Source organism: Gossypium hirsutum, chromosome A10 (assembly GCF_007990345.1).
Source record: "Gossypium hirsutum isolate 1008001.06 chromosome A10, Gossypium_hirsutum_v2.1, whole genome shotgun sequence".
In the NCBI taxonomy this organism is placed as follows: domain Eukaryota; kingdom Viridiplantae; phylum Streptophyta; class Magnoliopsida; order Malvales; family Malvaceae; genus Gossypium; species Gossypium hirsutum.
The window spans coordinates 34,547,193-34,571,952 of record NC_053433.1 but is presented as its reverse complement, the minus strand read 5'-3'; positions in this window follow the sequence as shown (position 1 = coordinate 34,571,952).

Below are 24,760 nucleotides of genomic sequence, written 5' to 3'. Positions count from 1 at the left end.
AGCCTAGCACACGGCCTGCCACACAAGCGTGTGAGGCCATTTTGAAGGGTACAAGGCTAGTCACACGGGCATGTGGTTGGCCGTCTAACCCAAGTCAGAAAGTTATACAGGGTAGGATAAGGGCTGGGACATGGCTATCTGATCCCATTTCGAATGTCCAGACGGCCTGTGACACGGGCATGTCTTTCTCACACGGCCGGGCCACACAGGCGTGTGTCCCCTGTTCTTTGAAAATTTTCCATGTTTTCCCAAAATTTTCTTGAGTTCTCAGTTTAGTCCCAAACCACATCTAGTGCATGTTTTAGGCTTCTAGGGCTCGTATTAGGGATACTATGATTGATTGTGAATTATTTTTATTTGGTTATGAAAAATGAATGAGAGATGTATGATTGTTTAATTGTTAAGTCTGGTAATGCTCCATAACCCTATTCCGGCGATGGATATGGGTTAGGGGTGTTACAGAGATTTCGTGCATGGACAATAGTTTTAAGACTGTTTTTCTTTAATAAATGTTCAAGTTTTTAAGGGTCAATTTTATGGTTTTCAATTAATAGTACAATTAATAGATTTTCTGCTGTAACATTGATTTTTCAACTTCGGTTAACAAATTATTAAATAAAAAATACGTACAAACAGAATAAGGATTTATCGATATGGTGTTAAGTTTTCTCAACAACTATTAGACAAATGCTTGCAAAACTTAAGTAAAGCCTTTTACCGAATTTTGTTAAGTTCAAGCAAAAGAGGTTTTCGAAAAGAAATTAAGAAATTGGAATGCTATTCTGTTTTGGGTCATTCCAGTGACCAATGTGATCTCTAGGATTCGGTTGAAACTTTTGGACCAGTTTTTAGGGTGTTACGTTTAAAGTTTTGCAACTTGTGCATTCAATTATAATGAACTTTAGATAGGATATCTTGTAACTCTAGGTGCATCCAATCATAAAATTGTCACATTCCGATGGTCATATCTTTCTTTTAAATTATTTAGCAATTTAAGTGGATCTTTAACAGTCAAATATTCTGCTTTCAACCCTTCATGGGGATGATGATGAAGGTAGATGACGGAGACAATCACAATTAATTTAACAGTCAATAAAGTCTTTCAGCATAAGTATCATGAATAACCTAATATTTCTCTATCCTTTTCAAAATCAAAATAAGCCTATATTCATAGCACGAGTAATTCATATAAAATATAATCAATCTTTTCCTCATTCATAATCTCAATATGAGATCCATTTCATTGGCCACCTCAAATTTTGTTCTTTCAGATATTGATATATTAGCTCTTCTAGAGCTTTCAACTAATTTTGTACTACCAAATATTGATATATTAGCTCTTTTTTTCTGCTTGCGTTCACCTTAGGTAATGTAATAGATTTACCACGATGGGCTTCTAATACTCCCAATGGATTCTTTATTTCATAACCACCATCGCAGTCATAATTAGTCTCAAGTTATAAAAAAATTTATATAATAAAATAAATTAGTAAAATATACCTTAAGATCGTTAACATCATCGTCATCACATTGGCTATTATCATGAGCACTATTACAAGTACTAAAACAACTATGCTTTCATAATAACATTTATAAATTAATAGTAAAAATCATTTATAAAACAATCAAATTTTCGTGTACAATGCTTGAAAGTTATCCATTACACATGTTATAGACTCTTATGATTCTCAATTAAAATAATTGTAAACTATAACTCAATTAAAAAGATATAATACATTCATTCAACAATGGTAGATTAATCACACCCTACATTCCAATTTCAATTAAATTTCAATCATATTTAGTAACAAGAATTTAAACGTCAAATATTCCGTTATCCAAATATCATGCATAATTTTAACTTAATAACAAATAAAATCTAGTTTGAAAGAAATTTTAAAGTAATAATTGTATTTCATAAAACAATTTACCAAAAACAAAAAGAAAATAGAGAAGAAAACATACCATATAAGATGAACTAGTTTTATAAATTTATTGGCACCAAAAATCTAAAAATCTTTGAATGCTTGAATTGTAAAAAAAAAAAGAAAAAGAAAAAAAAAAGGTGTTACTTGTGGGCATAGTTTTGATTCTCTTGTTTGGTGTTTATTTTTTTTTTTCCTTCCTTTTCTTCTCAGGCAACAATTGGTTTTGTAATTTTCTTGACATATACTAACAATGGTTTCTGGGTAAATGAGTTGTTGATTGAACATGGAGACTTTGGGGACCCAATTTTGATTTCCTGCAAGAACAATAGGCTTTATTTCTTTTCCTTACCAAATTTTGACGAAAATCTCAAATGGATAACGCTTAAAGTTGAAAAAAAATTCTCTCGTGACTGAATTTTTAAACCGTATTTTTTTTATAGAATATTGTGTTGATAATATGTTAAAAAAAAAGAACAAAAGAAATAAAGAAAACAAGAGAATTATAAAAAAAGAATTTATCAATAAGAATGTTTATAATGCTTATTTAAGGTGTATATTTATAGATATAAGAAATATACATAATATAAAACTCTACTTTTAATAAACATTAGAGTCCTACAATATATTAAATTTATCGTAATATTAATAAATATCTATTTAATAATAAAATATTCATAACATATACATAATTTATTAGAAAACTTAAAATATATATATTTTATTACTAAAAAATTGAGAACGGACCCGAACCAAAGCCAAATTGCTTGCCGGCGTATTGTTTTGTTTTTCCCTGAGCTGATAAATAGACCAAAGCCAACTCAAAATTTACATGTCTTTCATTTTTTCTTTTTTTGGGTCGAATGTCTTTCATATTTTTAAACAATACAAGTCAATGGAATTTAATTTGTCGTTTTAATTATAATAGAGACAAGCCTTGATACAATTTTGATATTGTTACTTCAACATGGTATGGCCCGTATGGGACAAAAATGGATGAATAAGTAAAGAGTAATATAATTAAATTTTATGTTTTTTTTCAACAAATAGAATTATGTTTTTATTTTGTAACACAATGAAAAAAAAAACAATTTAATAAATAGTATATTTGTATTGTGCTTGTATATATATTTCAATATATATTATATTATAAACACATTCAAAATATTATATATTTATATAAATTTTAATGTGTTAATTTATATTTTTATATCACATTTTAATAATTTTTCAAAGGTGAAAAATGTTATAAGTTTTTATATTCTTCATAAATTTGGAATTTAGTGTCCTTTTTAGGAATTTAGTTCCTATACTTTTTAGATTTTAAAATTTAGGTCCAACTGTTAATTTTGTTAGTTTTCTTTAAAAAAATTTTGGTTCATTACAACATTATCTTTTTAGTTACATTACTATTAAGTAATTTTTATTTCAAAACGTCATGCTAACAAATTTAACAATAAAAATTGTTGACAATTACACCAAATATTTAAAATCTAAATAAAAAATGAATCAAATTCATAAAAATAAAAGTGTATGAATTAAATTTTAATTTTTAAAGAGTACAAAATCTATACTATTATTTAATCTTTACTTGGTACCATTCTCAACCAGGTTACCAATTTGGTTAGATAAATTACGGATATGCCCATTTATAATTAAAATAAGTTCTATTATTTGAAGATATTTTATTTTTTAATTTAAAAAACAATAAAGATATGGTGATATTTGAATCCGTACCAATTACATTAGGAAAACTTTAATTTACCACACAACTAAAACTTTATTTCAATTTATTTATATATTTCAATTTTATTATGCACATTCCATTACCTCCATTAATTATTTATATTGATAATATTGTTGATTGAGTTGTTGTCACAAGTTATCTCGGTACTAAATCAAGATTGATCACAACACCATACATTTTATTTTTTTAAATTTAATATTATACATGTTACAAATAATTTTATTAATTAATTTCAAACTTTACATTTCACTTATTTATTATATATTATATTAAAATATATATTTTTATTTAAATATTTCGTGTGTATACACATGTGCATGTGTTAAGAATGAATACTAGTGTCTATAATATATTTTATTTTTAAAAATTATAATAATATGGTATCTACTTGACAAATCTAAAATGAATGGGAGACATGGTGGCGGCTTGAAATTAGAGGTTGGGAAGGAGTTGCTGGGAGAAAGACACAGCTAAAGTAGGTCTTCTGCTGATGATTACAAGAGAAATCAGGCCATGTACCATGAATCTGCTGCCATCATTGCCTAATCCTATAAGTCAAATTAACCTGAAATAGGCGTTTTCCTTTTTGCTACTATCCATTTAGTAAGAAAAATCGAAAGTCGATTTGAATTAGATTGTATAAATGAATTTTAAAATATAAATTAAAGAATTATGACTATTTGAATTAATTATAATTTTATTTAATTTAAAAATAATTTTAATTTTTAAAATGTAAAAAATAAAATAATTTATATTTAAAATAGTGAAAATAATTTAAAAATTCTATATAAAAATATTTTTGAAAAAATTATCATATAAAGTTATTAATTTTTTTAATTTAATCGAGAACTAATGATTTTTAGAAATATTCATAAAAAAGATTTTGAAACTTTGCAAAATAATCTTCAAAAATCACCTCATTTTGTTAAAATAAGTTTAAAAATTTAAAGTCCAAAATTAATATGAAAAAAATGTTAATGGAATTGAATCAAATCAAATCAAATTATGATGGATGTTTAAAAAATTTTAAACAAAAATTTGATTTAACGTGAGATGTATAAATAATAAAAGCCAAAATTATATGATATTTAGAATAATTATATAATTTTATAATATTAAAATTTATTATACCGAAAAAATATTTTATACATAAAAATTACATATAAGGAAAAATATATAAACATAATTAGTTGATGTTTTTAAAAACTAAAATATATTTAATATAATGATATATATTGAGAAAAACATTTTCATTGTATAAGTACATATTTATTATTTTGCCTTATAAATAAAAAATTATTAATTAAAAAAGATAAATTAAAAGTAAAAATAAAAAAATCAGAAAAACAATTTCAATTAAAAATAATAACAAAGAACATGTAACAGTCCGGTTTTCGGCCTAGTCGGAACAGTGGTTTCGGAACCACTAACCCGATGTCAGAGAAATTATTTTTAATATTATTTTATGTGTGATGGTATGTTTATAAAGGTGCATAAAAATTTTGGTGGTTTAATTTTAACGTTTGTGAGCTTAATTACGAAAAAGGACTAAATCGCATAAAGTGCAAAAGTCCTATTTTGATAGCTAAGGGTGTCAAATAGCTAGAGAACCTAAATTGGGGGTCTTGAAAGGGCAATTAGACCCTTTAAAGAGGCATGGCCGACCATAGGAGACAAAGATGGTCAACAAGTCAAAGTTTGGTGGGTCTGGTGACTAGATTGACTAAAATAAAGTAAAACAAAGAGAGAATTATATCATATTTTCTCTCATCTTCTTCCCAAGAAGGGTTGTGAAGCTTGAAAATTTTCAGCCACTTAGTCTCTCTACAAGTAAGTGATCTTGATGGTTTTTCTTAATGATTTTTGTACTTTTAGAACCTTTGTAGCATGAGCTTTCAAATAAGTGGAATATTTTGCAAAATGGTTGAAAGTCTAGGGTTTTACCATGAGAGAGTTCATGTTGTTTTATAAAAGTTTTGGAAGAATATGAGTTATGGTTGTGTAATAAACAACTTTTGTGAAGTAGTTTTCATGGAAACCCTAACTAGGTACCATTTTGCATAAGTTTTAAAATAGGTGATAAACGTGTGAAATAATGAGAATTTTGGGCTGCATCTAGTATTAAAAGTATTCGGTTAGGCTTGGTTAGTGAGAAAATGTGATAAAAATCGATTTTTGGACCCAGGGGTAAAATGGTCATTTTGTGAAAGTTTAGGGGCAAAATGGTCATTTTGCCCAATTATGAATTTTCAAGTGTCTAGATCTATATTCTGATGAAATGAATGAATTTCTATCATTTTAGATCAAGAATTAGAAAATTCGGGCCTAGATCGAGGAAAAGCAAAACAAGTGGACTAGGCCGAGCTAGTCGTCTACATTTTATAATTCGAGGTAAGTTGTGTGTAAATAATGCAACTACATTGTTATCAATTGTACATGAATTTTTACAGCATAAATTCCTTAATGGTGGTAATGAAAATACATTATGATAATTGAGATAATAGAACTCCCGAGTGAACCTTAGGAACAAATCGGATATTCATACCATGACATTTGGGTCATTTGTGCTCTAGTGTAAGACATGTCTGGGACATGCATATGTCACATTATGAGAGCCAGTGTAAGACCATGTCTAGGACATGGCATCGACATTGAGACGAGAGCTAGTGTAAGACATGTCTGGGACATGCATCGGCCTCGAGATGTAAGCAAGTGTAAGACATGTCTGGGACATGCATCAGCTATGAGACGTGTCAGTGTAAGACCATGTCTGCGACATGGCGTCAACCTCGATTTTGATAGTTAGTGTAAGACCATGTTGGGACATGGCATCGACATTATACCCTATGTTTGAGGCTTAGTGAATATCCGATAGCATTCTAAATGGTTCAACGGTGAGAGTGGCAATTTAAGTTAAACAAGAATAGTATAACCATGTTGTGAGTGGTACGGGTACCTATTTGAAATGTATGAGATGTGAGCTCAATATATGCTATGAGAATTGTACTGGATAGTGATGAGTAAGTTGTGCTTATGCCTACTTTTGTATTATGAGCATGACGCTGAATGGTAAAGTTGTTGTTATATTTATTTTCATGCAAATTACTAAGATTTATGCTTACACCCTCTCCTCTCCATTTTCTTATAGTGCCGCCTAATTAGCTCGAGGATCATTGGACGTTGGAGGCATCGATCACACTATCAATCGAAGCACTTGGTATAGTCAGTCTTATTATTTTGAATATGGCATGTACGCCATAGGGCTGAGACTTTTGAGTTTTGTGTCGAGGTTAATTTGGCCAAATATGTTGGCTTAGGATGAATCCCTTCATTTTGTATAAAGCCTTGGATAATGGCTAATGTTCATTATTGATATATGCAATTAATGATATTTTCATGGATGAGTAAATTGCATAAACGAGATAATGCCTTGTGTGGCTGATTAGACCTTGTATTATTGTGTGGATTTGTCATGTTAGATGTTATGTAGGTTACTACAAGTAAGGGTGGAAAAAAGGCTTGGCAAATAGCCCTATTTTGTCTACACGGGTAGACACACGACATGTGTCTAGGCCGTGTGTGACACACAATCAGCCCTATAGGCGTGTTACCCGGCCGTGTGTCCCCTGCACGTAAAATTTGGAAGTCAGTATGCATGGTAGTAAACACACGGGCAGAGACACAGCCGTGTGTCTCAGCCGTGTGAAGGGCACGGCCTAGCACACGGGCGTGTGCCTTGGCCGTGTGACCCTTAAGGATTGCTGACATCAAAAATAGAATTTCAAGGTTTTCAAACACGGGCAGAGACACGGGCGTATCGAGGCCGTGTGAGGGACACAGGCCATGGACACAGGCGCGTGCCAGGCCGTGTGAAAACCCCTATAGGTTCGAATTGAAAAACAAATCTACACGGGCATGGGACACGGGCGTGCCCCTATATGCTTAGGTCGTGTGTGTCACACGGGCCATCAGCACGGCCATGTTATAACACCACACGAGTGTGTTGTAACAACCCGATTTAGACCCTATTTAGAATGGTGGTTTCGAGACCACGAATCCTAGTCAAAAAATATTTCAAAATTATTTTCAGTGTTTATTATGTGTGAATTTATATGTGTCAAATTTTCGTGCTTTAATTTTATCATTTGAGTGCCGATTTAATTAAAATGACTTAATCGCGTAAAATGAAAATTTAAAGATTATATTTGAAAGATGTCGAATTGATATTGTCTTTACAATATGAAGTACTAATGTTGTAATAAGGCCATTTATTATATGTGTGGACGGTTTTAAATATGTTATATATGGTTTTCTAATTAAACTTTAAAGGTTAAATTTGTAAAATAGTAAATAATATGTATAATATATTATAACATAATTAAAAGCCATGTGAATGTGTTCATACTTTTGACTGAAAGTAACAAAATAAAGAAAGAAAAGAAAGCTTTAGGTATTCGGCACTTTGGAAGCTTAATCAAGGTATGTAACTAGCTCGATTGTTGATAATTTCTACGTTTTTGAGATCGTTGCTCCGATTACTACAAAACCCATGCTTGAATTTTTGATTTTGATGAATATTTTGAGTTATGCCATTGATGAGAGCTTGTGATTTTTGTTGTTTGATGATGAAATATGAAAGATATGTTTTAGATTAACATGTTTTGTATTGGAGTTTTTGATGATTTTGAGTAATTAGGACTAAAATGCAAAAATAATAATTTGAGGGACTAAAATGTGAAATAAATGAAATATATGGATTTGTTTGAGAGTGGGTTAAATTCGGGTCAACATGGGTATGCTGAAATTTTGTGTATTTTGTGTTTTGTGCAATAGGGACTAAATTGTAAAAAGTGCCAATGTCAGGGGTAAAATGGTAATTTTCCAATTTATATGTTTTTTTGTTAAGTTTTGAATTAGTTTATTTTGAATAAATTTAGATCAAGAACCAAAGAAATCGGATTTGGATCGAGGAAAAACTAAAATCGTCAATTAATCGTCTTGTTCCGATTACGGTTGTCCGAGGTAAGTTTATAAGCAAATAAACATAGTTATTTTTTTTAATAATAAAAATAAGTTACATGTGCTGAATTGATATATTGGAGAATGTATAAATGATAGCCAAATATGTGTACACTTGAGAACTATGTTTACGATTCGATTCAACCAAGATTTGACGTCTGGAAAGCCCCGTACGAACCTTAGGAATAGCTAGGGTACATATGTCATGAAATAGTATTTTTCATATGTGTTCTCGTGTAAGACCACGTCTAGGACGTTGGCATCGATATGTGATTTCGAGTAAGACCATGTCTGGGACATTGGCATCGTAATTGTGATTCGTGTAAGACCCTGTCTAGGACAGTGGCATCGACATGTGATTACATGTAAGATCACGTCAAGGACGTTGCCATTGTACGATATGTGTTATAATTAGAGTATCCTTTTTAATTCCGAATGGTTCAATGGGCAAGGATAAGTTACGAATGGATGTGGAAACAAGCTAAAATGAATAGGTATGTGACAATTTATTACCTTTTCGGATATAAGGTAAGTTGATTATTTGATATGTGATACAAGTTATATATGACGTTAATGGTAGTGATTTTGTATATGAAAATCTATATGTGGATTAATATACAAGTATGTGATATTAATGTTTGATTTTTGAGCTTCGGCCTAATGTTACATGAAGAATAAATTGAAATGTGAAATTCATATTGATATTAAATGATTTATGTGCATTCGATTAGTAGGTATTTGAAATGTGAACCTTAGGACGTGTTTATAGGGAAGTATATATATATTCGGCAAAATAAGGTCTATGTGATATTAAACATGTTGATGAAGCAATGTGTGTTTGGAAATGTTATAGTTTATGTATAGATAAATGTTTGGTAATTAAATTTCATAAGTATGGCTTGGTTATGCCTTAATAAATTATCAATGCCATTGAGATAATATTTGAATTAAGAATTGAGCTATGAATAAAGTGAATGAAACCATAAGTTTAAGTATATGATTGGTCATATTCGGTTTAATGATATATACATATGTATGATATGGAAATGTGAATTTCATACTTATGCCAAATTTTATATGTGCATTTGTTTATATGGTAATTGAATGTGAAATTATGACTAGGGAAATGTGAATTGTATAAATGTATTATGATAGTATGTATTTGATCAAGTGAAATTTTTATTGATATTGAGTATGAAAGATGATTTTGGACAAAGAACGAATGCATGTTTGGACAAAACTTAATTCATGTTTAGTTATATGTGGATATTTGAATTTACAAGTATGGTTTGGTTATGTCATATTAAATTATTATTGTTATTGAGTTAATGTTTGCTTATGACTTACTAAGCTAAGATAGCATATTTTGTGTGTGTATTTTTACTTCTATTTATAGATTTTGGAGACTAGTTGCAGGCTTGGGGATTGTCAGCGAAGTCTATCACACTATCGACTGCTTTCGGTACTTTTAAAAGTTGAATTAGAAACCTATGGCATGTATAGGCTATACTACTTTTCGAATATGGTTGAAGTTGTATATATATGTATAAGCCATGTGAAAATGGTTTGTGCATTTTGTTAATCTTGGAATTTATGCTTTGGCATGATGATTATGTTTGGTTGTGGTTTTGGTTGATTTGGTTTTGGTATATATAAGCATGGTTATGTTTGATATTTTACTCATGAGTTTATTGATTCAAATATGTCTTGTATTTGGTTTTATTGAGGAATGGGAATTTGTGTATATGTGGCTAAAACTTTGGTTTTATAATGATAGGTATAAAATTTGATTCATAGTGTACTTTCATTGAATAGCCGAATATAAAATGACTTAATATGGTCTTGTGATTTGGAAAAAAGTATATTTCCTATATGTATTTTAAAGAATATGAATTTAACTTGTTTATATTCGGCAATTGTATTTGGATTTTGACCATTTGAATAGTAAATTTGGATGCTTTGTTGTGTGTTTTCAAATTATGTTAGTTTATTAGTAATTATTGTCGCGTAAGAGATATATGTTGAAGACATGATATTTATATATAATGAATGTGTTAGCTTATTAAAATTCCTTCATTAAGTAAAGAAATGGATAAGAATTATGTTGGTAAATTAATCACGATTTGGTATTTATATGTATATTTACATATAAGTATATGAAGTGATCAGTTGATTTATATATAATGGTATGTGCGTAGTTGAATATGAATTTGTTGAATTGGTCTTGAATATGAAGTTTGTTATATTGCAAATACATAGTTGTATTGTTCTTAATGTGATATGAAAATTTTGGATAATGTTTGGAATTAGTTCTATGTAAGAATATACGCTTGTAAAGAGATTTAGTAAGTTAAAAGTGGACATTGAAATATTGATTACTATATTCGGCCGAGTTTTTGTAAAGTGACTAAATGAATAGAACTTTAAGTTATACGGAATTAAGTTTGTTATTTTCTAAATGATGCCAAATGGAACTTGCCAAAAATAGATGTGTTTGAATATCTTTATTTATTATGTCTTATATATGTGTTTATAGATTGTAATATTATATTATATTTATGGTATGAACAAATGCAATGAGATAAAATGATATGTTCAATGCTTATTGCTTATGAATTATAAATCTGATTATGTGTTTAGAAAGTACCGCAATATGATTTGCAAAGAGATTAATTTAGTTTTATTTATATTAATAATTATCTATTTTAAGACTTTCAACAAAATTATGCATACGATTATTCAGAAGTTATGTTTCGTCTGGTAATACCTCGTAACCCCTTTCCGGAGACGGATACGGGTTAGGGGTGTTATATTTTCTTGGTATCAGAGTTATGGTTTAGTCGGTTCTAGGACTACCATAGCGTATATGAGTCTAGCTATACATGCCATATATAATCTGTGATAGTGTGATATCTCGCGACTCTGACAAAAAAAGTTTATTTGATGAGACAGATATGTCTTCCAACCGAGCTGATTCTAATAGTATAGAATGTGTATTCAAATGTTTGTATGAAAATATATATATGTGATGAGTTGACACTTGTAAAGGTATGGGTTAATGTATATGACATTTTGGTTATTGATAAATGTTATAATTATATGAGGATATAAGTTATGACATTTGAGTTATGATGCTATATGAAATTTTCAATTGTGAATTAGTGATTTAAGTTGGCATATGAATTATGTGTTAAGAACAAGAGTGATTAAAAGCAAATGTCTATTAAATGTTTTGAGAATGTGAAATTAGAAATGAACTGGTTATTTTGTGAAAGTATGTGTTATGTGCATTTATGTGCAAGTTAAATTTGAGGCTTTACTACCTCACCCCCTTATTAGTGAAAGGTTATAATGGAATCTGTAAAATTTGAGTTAAATAAACTCATAAGTGTTGAGTTACAGAAGTTCATGTTTTGAAGATTAATAATGTGGTCAGAAAAGTGAATGAATCAGCAAATAAAGGTAATATTAAAAGAGATATTGGATAGTTTTGAAGACTATTCAGATTATGCAAAGTCATTGTTACAGAAGAAGTTACCTTCGATTAAATGATCAATTCAAGCATGTTATCTAAAGAAAGTATCAGCTGGAAGCATTTTCTGAATTGATTTATGTTAGTAAAGAGATAATATGAAAATTTTTTATGACAGAATTAGACAGTTGAATAGTGTTTGAATTGTATTGATGGCTGAGTGCAACAGTGATAATCGGGAAGCTATTATGACTTCTTTTGGGTATTCTATGTGTATAATTTATCCTCAAAAAGTATAGGTGACTATTTAATTACGAAATGAATTCTTATCGTATGAGAACATTAGCTAAAGATACTAATAAATGAAAGCATCGTTGGTCTGTTTGGTTTATGTTCGGCATTGTTTTGTCTTTCTATGGTATATTATTCCTTGTGTGAATATGAAAGTTGACAGTAAAATCTGTATGATATTAATAATTTATTTCTACTAGCTATTGTTTTATTGAATATACGTGGCGATTATATTGCTTCTGATATTGTGGATTTCAGTATTTATGAGTGACATTGTTCTTTCTAAACATTTTCTATGATATCACCGGAATTGATATTATTCTATATAGATTATGGTCCTCAGATATTCTTTGTATCTCCAGGCATTGAAATTTCACTATCCTAGTTTTCTTATGATTCTATGTGATTATCTGCATGAGATCTCTATTTGACAAAGATAACTATATCTATATATTTATAATTTCTATTCTGAAATTTGGAGTACTGCAGTACCGTTATTAGAGTTATAGAAGTTGTGTTTCTGCATTAGTTGCTGTTTAAACCATATTTGATTCTCTTCTGTGTTCAAATGCTCCATTAACAACTGGGATAATATTTGTTTATAGAGTTGAGATATCATTCTTATTAAGGCTCAATGATTTTTATTTGATTAAGATGACTTCAGCATAATTCAGAGCTTTGATGATTAATATAAGAGATAGCTTTATTATAAACTCTTTTCTAGTTCTCGTGAAAGATTCGACATCAGTAAAAGTGAAAATGATAGAAGATCAAGATCAAATCTATATAATGGTATGTCTGAAGTTAACCTTCTAACAAGAAGAAAGGATTTCTTTGAAATGATTGATTCAGTGGTTTAGTCTGATTTGAATTAATTGATTGAAAGGATGATTAGGTTATATGTCTTTGAATTTATTCACCGGACTGGAGATAAACTCTGAAAAAATATATGTGTGATTTGAGGGATAGCCTAGAAGAAGAATTTGTGTTCCTAAAGATTTGATACAGAATTATATCTATCAGGACCAGTCTATCTAAGAAATGTTATGGTAAATTAAAGATAATTCGATTGTTGAAGTTTTCTTTTGTACGAAGACAATATCAATCGAAATGTCAGATCTAATTCAGTCTGAGTTGAATAAAGAGTTTATGATTTTCAGTCATACGTTAATGAACGGTTTGAAATGTGTTCGAATGAAAGAGTATGCAAAAATATCTTGCGATTCTATACAGTTAAAGCTACATGAAAAGGGTTATGTGACATATTCGATGATTATAAGAATTTAAAATTTTTAATGTTAGCGAAAGATCTGAATTTGGGAATAGTAAAAATGGCCTAAACTTTAAAAGACCTTGAGTTAATATTTGATATTACAAAGTGAGATCTGAACTTGGCACATCAAAGATAGTTCGAATTGTCGACAACTTTTGAATTTGTAAGTTATAAGGGATTCAACGTAAATGGGTTTCTAATTCAAAATTTTATATCAATGATTGGTTACTGAGAAGTTCTGAGATTGTACAACAACTGCTATAGGTAAACTCGTAGTGGTAATTTGTCTGTTCGTTTAGGACTGTTTCAGCATGAGTTGATGTCTGAGTAGTAATGAAATAGAATTTTGATGAACTTTGAATCGGGATTATTCTTATCATTGAAAATGATAGAATGATCTGAATTATTATTAACTACTTGAAGAAATCTCTCTATACGTATGGATTTTCTCTTTTGATAAAACAATTGAGTGATCCGCTCCTGTGTTGATAAGTCTACACCTGGTGCAAGTCATCATTGTTTTGGATTGAGATCTGAAACTCATATTGTGATTCAGAGAGAATTTACAGTAATATGTGAGTATGAGATTGAATTGAAATTGGGAAACGCAATTCAAATTCTCGAAATATTTATTCGACATTGTGTTTAAGAGTTTGAAAGCAATAAATGAAGAGTATTTTATGGTTGCAAGTACCGAAATCCATTGTTTCGAGATCGAACTCTATGAGAAGATGATCTATGGAATTAATTTCATCAGAGGAATTGAACACAAAATGAAAGTAATTCCATATAATTACAAGTAGTTTCAGCTTGATATGACGTATAACACAAGACAGATCAAAATCTTAATTGTGAGATTAAAGAGATTTGAAATCCGAAGAAATTTTGAAATGTACTGTGTGGAAGAAAATCCTTAATCTACTTTCTGGTAAGATTTTCGAGGACAAAAATCCCTAAGGGGGGAGAGTTCTAACAACCCGATTTAGACCGTATTCAGAATGGTGGTTTTAGGACCACGAATCTAAGTCAAAAAAATATTTAAAAATTATTTTCAGTGTTTATTATGTGTGAATTTATATGTGTGAAATTTTCGTGCTTTAATTTTATCATTTGAGTGCCGATTTAATTAAAAGGACTTAATCACGTAAAATAAAAATTTAATGATTAAATGTGAAAGATGCCAAATTGATATTTTCTTTACAATATGAAGTACTAATGTTATAATAAGGTCATTTATTATATGTGTGGATGGTTTTAGATATGTTATATATTGTTTTCTAATTAAACTTTAAAGGTTAAATTTGTAAAATAGTAAATAATATGTATAATATATTATAACATAATTAAAAGCCATGTGAATGTTTTCATACTTTTGACTAAAAGTAGCAAAATAAAGAAATAAAAGAAAGCTTTAGGTATTCGGCACTTTGGAAGCTTAATAAAAGTATGTAACTAGCTCAGTTTTTGATAATTTCTATGTTTTTGAGATGGTTGCTTCAAGTACTACAAAACCCATGATTGAATTTTTTATTTTGATGAATATTTTGAGTTATGCCATTGATGAGAGCTTGTGATTTTTGTTATTTGATGATGAAATATGAAAGATATGTTTTAGATTAACATGTTTTGTATTGGAGTTTTTGATGATTTTGAGTAATTAGGACTAAATAGCAAAAATAATAATTTGAGGGACTAAAATGTGAAATAAATGAAATATATGGATTTGTTTGAGAGTGGGTAAAATTCGGCTCAACATGGGTATGCTGAAATTTTGTGCATTTTGTGTTTTGTCCAATAGGGACTAAATTGTAAAAAGTGCCAATGTTAGGGGTAAAATGGTAATTTTCCAATTTATGTGTTTTTGGTTAAATTTTGAATTAGTTTATTTTGAATACATTTAGATCAAGAACCAAAGAAATCAGATTTGGATCGGAGGAAAAATTAAAATCGTTAATTAATCGTCCCGTTCCGATTACTGTTGTTCGAGGTAAGTTTATAAGCAAATAAACATAGTTATTTTTTTAATAAAAATAAGTTACATGTGCTGAATTGATATATTAGAGAATGTATAAATGATAGCCAAATATGTGTACACTTGGGAATTATGTTTATGATTCGATTCGACCAATATTTGACGTCCGAAAAGCCTCGTACGAACCTTAGGAATAGCTAAAATACATATGTCATAACATAGGATTTCCGATATGTGTTCTCGTGTAAGACTATGTCTAGGACGTTGGCATCGATATGTGATTTTGAGTAAGACCATGTCTGCGCATTGCATTGTAATTGTGATTTGTGTAAGACCCTGTCTGGGACAGTGGCATCAACATGTGATTACACGTAAGACCACGTCTGGGACATTGGCATTGTACGATATGTGTTATAATTCGAGTATCCTTTTTAATTTCGAATGGTTCAACGGGTAAGGATAAGTTACGAATGAATGTAGAAATAAGTTAAAATGAACATGTATGTGACAATTTATTACCTTTTCGGATATAAGGTAATTTGATTATTGATATGTGATACAAGTTATATATGACGTTAATGGTAGTGATTATGTATATGAAAATCTATATGTGGATTAATGTTTGATTTTTGAGCTTATATTCGGCCTAATGTTACATGAAGAATAAATTGAAATGTGAAATTCATATTGATATTAAAGGATTTATGTGCATTCGATTAGTAGGTATTTGAAATGTGAACCTTAGAACGTTTTTATAGGGAAGTATATATATATTCGGCAAAATAAGGTCTATGTGATATTAAACAAGTTAATGAAGCAATGTGTGTTTGGAAATGTTATAGTTTATGTATAGATAAATGTTTGGTAATTAAATTTCATAAGTATGGCTTGGTTATGCCTTAATAAATTATCAATGCCATTGAGATAATATTTGAATTAAGAATTGAGCTATGAATGAACTGAATGAAACCATAAGTTTAAGTATATGATTGGTCATATTCGGTTTAATGATATATATATGTATGATATGGAAATGTGAATTTCATACTTATGCCAAATTTTATATGTGCATTTGTTTATATGGTAATTGAATGTGAAATTATGACTAAGGAAATGTGAATTGTATAAATGTATTATGATAGTATGTATTTGATCAAGTGAAATTTTTATTGATATTGAGTATGAAAGATGGTTTTGGACAAAGAGCGAATGCATGTTTGGACAAAACTTAATTCATGTTTAGTTATATGTGGATATTTGAATTTACAAGTATGGTTTGGTTATGTCTTATTAAATTATTATTGTTATTGAGTTAATGTTTGCTTATGACTTACTAAGCTAAGATAGCTTATTTTGTGTGTGTATTTTTACTTATATTTATAGATTTTGGAGACTAGTTGCAGGCTTAGGGATCGTCAGCGAAGTCTATCACACTATCGACTGCTTTCGGTACTTTTAAAAGTTGAATTAGAGACCTATGGCATGTATAGGCTATACTACTTTTCGAATATGGTTGAAGTTGTATATATATGTATAAGCCATGCGAAAATGGTTTGTCCATTTTGTTAATCTTGGAATTTATGCTTTGTCTTGATGATTATGTTTGGTTGTGGTTTTTTTATGGTTATGTTTGATATTTTACTCATGAGTTTATTGATTCAAATATGTCTTGTATTTGGTTTTATTGAGAAATGGGAATTTGTGCATATATGGCTAAAACTTTGGTTTTATAATGATAGGTATAAAATTTGATTCATAGTGTACTTTCATTGAATAGCCGAATATAAAATGACTTAATATGGTCTTGTGATTTGGAAAAAGTATATTTCCTATATGTATTTTAAAGCATATGAATTTAACTTGTTTATATTCGGCAATTGTATTTGGATTTTGACCTTTTGAATAGTAAATTTGGATGCTTTGTTGTGTGTTTTCAAATTATGTTAGTTTATTAGTAATTATTGCCGCATAAGAGATATATGTTTAAGACATGATATTTATATATAATGAATGTGTTAGATTATTAAAATTCTTTCATTAAGTAAAGAAATGGATAAGAATTATGTTGGTAAATTAATCACGATTTGGTATTTATATATATTTACATATAAGTATATGAAGTGATCGATTGATTTATATATAATGGTATGTGCGTAGTTGAATATGTCTTTGTTGAATTGGTCTTGAATATGAAGTTTGTTATATTGCAAATACATAGTTTTATTGTTCTTAATGTGATATGAAAATTTTGGATAATTATATTGCAAATACATATTTGTATTGTTCTTAATGTGATGAAAATTTTGGATAATGTTTGGAATTAGTTCTATGTAAGAATATATGCTTGTAAAGAGATTCAGTAAGTTAAAAGTGGACATTGAAATATGCATTACTATATTCGGCCGAGGTTTTGTAAAGTGACTAAATGAATAGTACTTTAAGTTATAAGGAATTAAGTTTGTTATTTTCTAAATGGTGCCAAATGGAACTTGCCAAAAATGAGATGTGTTTGAATATCTTTATTATTATGTCTTATATATGTGTTTATAGATTGTAATATTATATTATATTTATGGTATGAACAAATGCAATGAGATAAAATGATATGTTCAGTGCTTATTGTTTATGAATTATAAATCTGATTATGTGTTTAGAAAGTACCGTAATATGATTTGCAAAGAGATTAATTTAGTTTTATTTATATTAATAATTATCTGTTTTAAGAGTTTCAATAAAATTATGCATATGATTGTTCGAAAGTTATGTTTCGTCTGGTAATACCTCGTAACCCCTTTTCGGCGACAGATAAGGGTTAGGGGTGTTACACGTGTGCGTTGTTTCAAGAGTTATTTTTCTAAAGTTATTTTATGGACCCGGGTTGGTCCCGAATGGTTTCTAAAGGATGTTTGGGACCTCGTAGGCCCATATTAAAGAGTTTAAACAAAGTTTGAAAAAGTTTTATATTTAACCGAGTCTTAATGACATCATATGATTGTATGCATGTGATTAAGTGTGGTAACGCCTCGTATCCCGTCCTGGCATAGGGCTCGGGTGTGGGGTGTTACAGAATACTTGATGAAAGATTTTAAGATGAGCTAAACCAATAAAATACTCACAAATTTAACCAAGGGTAGATCCATTTGTTTCCATTCTAGAGTTGGATATCCTTACTTTTGTTAGAAACATGTTTTTCATGTAGAATGCTTTTCTAGACCCAAGAGTAAGAAGGCTTAGAGGTAACAAATTCAAAAGGGGCACAACTACAATATTTACCTCTGAAAACTAGGAAGAAAAGAAAATTTTGGTCCATTATTATTTGCCAATCAATTTTAGGAAAGTGCGTTTCATTAAAGAGATTAGTCTTATGGATTCCTAGGTCCCCTTGAAAGGTGGGAGTGCAAAGTTTATCCCAATAACAAAGATGATAATTTTTAGTGCTTGTATCATAACCCCATCAAAATTTTGATTATTTTTGTAAATTTCTCCACAAAAGCTTCTTGGGGCCTCAAAGTAGAAAGTGGGTAAAGGGGGAGTGAGGTTAGATTTGATTTAGTAAGTCTTTTTGGTTGAAATTTGGTAGAAGTACGGAGAAAGAGCTCTGATTTGGAAAATTTTATTTGAAAGCCCGAAAGAAAACAAAAATTCTTAGGTAATGCCTTGAGAGACCTGCAAGCCTTTATTGAAGTTAAAACAGATGCAATAATCATCTACAAAACAAAGATGATTAATAAGGGGAAGTTTGAGAAATTTTAAGGCCGTGAATCAATCCATTCTCTTTAGCTTTCTAAAGCGTAAGCAAGAGGATGTTCATGCAAAGGGTAAACTGATAAGAGGAAAAGGAGTTCTCCTTGCGCAACCCCTAAGTGGAGTGAATCCTTTCAAAAGAGATCCATTAACAAGGGCTTGATAAGAGACAGTGAAGATACATTGATAGATGAGATTAATCCACTAGTCCTCAAAACCCTTATGTTCTAAGAAAATAAGAAGGAAATCCCAATTGATATTGTCGAATCCTTTGCTCATATCAATTTTGTAGCAGCCCGCCTGACAGAGACTCATTATCCCATTACTATTTGGTGTATATATGGTAAAGTTAAGGGTAGAATTTAGTAAGTGAAGTATTTGTTTTGGTTATGAAATAGTTGTTTACAGTGAAAGCGGAACAGTAGTTTTGGGACCACAAATCTGACGAGTAAATTGTTATTTTATTATTATTTTAATGTCTATAGGATGTTATAAGGGTCGTATTGAAATTTCATTAAGAAATTTTGAGGTTTGCATGCTTAATTATGTAAAAAGGACTAAATCATAAAAGATGCAAAAGTGGAGTTCTAGTAGCTAAAGGTGTTAAATAGCTATGAACTTAAAAGTGAGAGAGCTTAGATGGTAATTAGACTATTCAAATAGTTAGGGGACTTTTATGGACATAAATTATGTGAATTTTAAATTAATAGTAAAGGTTAAATAGGTAAATTACTAAATAAAGTTAAAATTAAATAAAATAAAATTCTATTCCTATTCATTCATCTTCTCTACCAAATTTTCAAAGGAGAATAACATCATTTTAGGTTTCCTTGATTTAGCTAAGTACATTCCTTGCATGTAAGTGTAATTTTGTCTCGTTTTTAATCATTTATATGTTTTTGAAGTCGTTGTAGCTTAATCTAGCTAGCTCGAGGGTCAATTTGCAAAACTGTTAAAGATTTAGGGTTTTGTCATGAATATGCTTACATGATTTTTGATGTTTGATGGAAGATTATGAGTCATTGTTGTTAAATAAATAAATTTTGTAAAAGGATCTTTTATGAAAATGTCATTTAGGGACTTATTTGTAAAAGTAGTAAAATTCCATGGTAAACTTATGAAATGCTAATTTTTATGGGTTGGTATAGGTCCCTAGTGAATTTGGTTAGCATGAAATGATGATGAAAATGCTTAGATTTCAATTTATTAGCTTAAGGACTAAATTGTGAAAATTCAAAATGATAGGGGCAAAATAGTAAATTTGAAAAGATATGAAATTATGGACTGAATTGAATAATAAAAGTATTAACTGGGTTGAATTTATCTATTTAGGTCAAGATAGACTTTGTACGGATTTAGATCGGGGAAAAGTGAAAGCCTCGAATTGATCGACTACGTTTTTATGCTTTGTTTGTCAAGGTAAGTTTGTATGATTAAATATCATTTTAATGTTATAATGATTTATATGTTAATCTATTATTTGCCATGTAACCATATGATGTATAACCAATGATGTCATGACAATTATCGAGCCCCGTTTGAACCTTAGGATTCATAGGATACAAATGACATGTCATTAGGGTTTTCATGCTCTGGTGTTGGTCTTGAATGTCCTACCGATGGCTGAGGTCCTGTATTTGTTGTGGATACTCCACAGCTCGTGTGAGTAGCATCGTGTAGCTTACAATCTGGCCCATAGCTCGTGTGAGCTGGCCCATTCAATAGCTTGTGTGAGAAATGATGTAAATGAAAAGAAAAGGTTACAGTTATATGTTTAGCACACTTCATGTGAGCTTTCTCATGTATCTGATGTTATTCTAAATGGTTTAACGGGTATGTAAAGGAAAGCAACGGTAAGTGTTCAAATGAATTATATCAAGAAATTATGAAAAGGATTGAAATGGAAAGTTTCAATGTTATGTTTAGAAAAATGATACATTCAAAGGAAGCATGTTTATGTACAAATAGCTTACCTTATGTTAATTCAAGTGAATTATATTTGAATGATCTAACATGTGTTGTTAATGATGCTTAGGCTTGTACCAAGCTTATAGTAGGATTATATTATGCTTAATCTTATTATTTAATAGTGAAAATGTAAGCTGTGTTTCATGTTTTACAAACTTACTAAGCATTATGTGCTTACGTAGTTTTCTTTTCTATGTTTTATAGATAATCGAAAGCTCAAACGGTTTGGAAGCTCATCATAGATCTATCACACTATCCAGTGATTATATCGGAAGTTTTTGAAGTTTTGGCCAAGGTTATAACGGCATGTATAATGGACTTGTGTTTAATGTTTGTTGAATGTTGGTTGATGATTTTGGTATGCATATATTGTCTTGGCACCATATGATGTTGGTTGGTTTGAGTTATCTTGGTACCTTTGATGTAACAGCCTGTTTCTAATGAAATCAGAACAGTGGTTTTTGGACCACAAATTTGAAGTCAAAAAATTTATTTTATTATTATTTTATTGCCTACAGCATGATAATAGTACTGTTTGAAAGTTTCGTTAATAAATTTTACTGTTTACATGCTCAATTTGGTAAAAAGGATTAAATTGCATAAAGCAAAAAAGTTGAGTTCTAGTAGTTAAAAATATTAAATAGTTATTGAACTTTAAAGTTTAAGAGTCCTTATAGGGTAATTAGACTATAAATGTTGATAGTGGATGAACATGGTTTGACATTATTGAAATTTTGATTATTTCTGAAGGTTATTTTGGTAATTAGTAAATAAAGTTAAAATTAAATAAAACAGAAGACAAAGCTTTCATCTTTTACCTTTCTTTAACCGATTTTGATAAGATAAAGAAGCTGTTGAAGAAGCTAGGTTCGGCCAACACATATCCAATTGCATGTGAGTGATTTTTGTCCCATTTTTAATGATTTTTATGTTTTCAGGATTGTTGTAGTTTAATCTAGCTAGCCTGGGGACAAATTTGTAAAAATATTAAAAGATTAGAGTTTTTCCATGAGAGAATATAGGTTTATTTTGATGATTTATGGAAGAAAATTATTAATTTTTGTTAGATAAACAGTTTTTGTTAAGTGATTTTGGGTGAAATTATCAAATAGGGATTAAATTGAAAAATAGAAATTTTTCATGGTGAAATAGTGAAATAAATGAAATATAGGGCTTTCTAGGAACTTAATTGATATCCAGCTGTGACAGCCCAAAATTGACCCTAGTCGGGAAGTGGTTTCGGGACCGCTAAACCGAGTCACCGAAAGGTTTGAATGTGATGTTTATTATCTAGAATATGTAATCATGAATGTGTGAAAATTTCAAGCTTCGATTTAGTCGATTGCATGTGAATTTAGTCAATAGGACTTATATGAGAAAATTTTAAAATGTGATAGGTCAATGCATGAGGACCTATTAGTGCATGTGGAAGAAAAAGGGGACTTGCATGTCAAATTCCCCCTCCCTAATATGTAGTGGCCGGCCATGCTATGGGTGGAAACATGTCACCAACATGTTGTGTTAGTGATGTATGGTAAGGAAAATAAAATATTAAGCATGATAATTAAAATAAATTAAAGAAAGGAATTAAACAATGAAAAGGAAGGGTGATGAAAAAAAATGGTCTCATCCATACCCCCCCTTGTTGCCGTGAGTTGAGGAAAGAAAACAAAAAAAATATGTGTGTTCATTCTTGAACACCTTTGGCGAGGAAAGAAAGGAAGGGGAAGAGCTTGAGAAAATCGGCTATGGTGGTTTGCTAGACTAAGGTATGTTTGATGTTGTTCTTGAGATGCATGCATGTTTTAGTAGTTGACTTGAGTTCTAAAAACCCATGGTTCAATTTTGTGGATTGATGATGATTTTGTGTTTTGCCATTGATGAGTGCTTGAGCTTTTTGATAGTTGTTGATGAAAAGTGAAAGATATGTTAAAGATTAATATGTTTTGTGTTGAAGTTTTTGGTGATTTTGAGTAGTTAGGGCTAAATTACAAAAACAAATTTTTGAAGGACTCAAAGGTGAAATAAATGAGATGTATGGACTTATATGGGCACTAGGAAGATTCGGCCCTTAAGGAGTGTGACCAAACTTTGTGTATTTTGTGTTTTGTGGAATAAAGACTAAATTGTGAAAGTGCGAAATATTAGGGGTAAAAATGTAATTTACCCATTTATGCGTTATTAGACCAAATTGAATGAAAATATGTTAAATTAAGGCTTGGCAAGCTAGCTATTAAGGTGCAATGCTAATGTTAGTATTTGATTCGGTAATAATCTGTTTGGGGACAGCAGCAGTAAGGTGATTTTGGAAAATCGCCATAATTTGTAGGAGTTGAATTAGAAGCTGAGTGAATTATGCCATTAAAGCTTGAAGAGTCTATTTTCTTACAAAAGAAACTATGAAAACAAAAGAGTTACCGATCTTGAGATATTTGAAGTATTGTGGGGCTGAGTCAAAATGACTACTAGATTCCCTGTTCTGTTTTTAGAAAATCATTATAAATTGTACAAAAATGATTATAAGATAAAATTTATATGCTTAGACTCCTTAATGAGTCTAGTTTCAAATGAGATCAAATACAACACATTTTGAATTCTGTAAAATGAGAAATTTGATTCGTAGTGAAGAGTGGTCAGAATAGTCAAACAGTGAAACAGGGGAAACTTTAAGAAAAATCTGGTATTGATTGGCCAAGCCAAAAATTCTGGAAATTTTATGGATGGAAGATATACGAGTCTATATTCAGGGAAAATTAACGGCTAGTGATTTGGAGTTTTGTAGCTCCAGTTATAAACAATTTAGCGACTACTGCTCAGGAAAACAGCTCGTAGTGAATATGTGATTTTGTTGTAAACATTAATGAAAATTTGCCAATGAGTTATTTATTGACTATTATAAAGCTTACTATAAGCTATGTGTGTGAAAGTCAAATCAATATATATATTATTCTGAAAGTAATACTTGAATAGTCGATTAATGACTATTTTAAATTATTGATTTGGCTCAAGGAGTTAAAGGAGGTGAATCGAGCAAAGGCAAAGAAAAGGTTATCGAGTAGTCGAGTTGGAACCGTCTTACCCAACACGAGGTAAGTCATTAAGCATGTAGTTGGTATTATTTCAATGGTCATAATGTTTATGTATTGATGCTGAATGGAATGAATAAATATACATATATATATATATGTGCATGTACGTATGTGATGATGAAATTGTTGAATGAAAGAAAAGAAGTAAGATGTACTGAGTTGTTGATCTCGGCACTAAACGTGCGGGATAACCATTTATGACCATGAGATTGGCGCTAAGTGCGCGGGATTAAATTGTACAGCACTAAGTGTGCGATTTG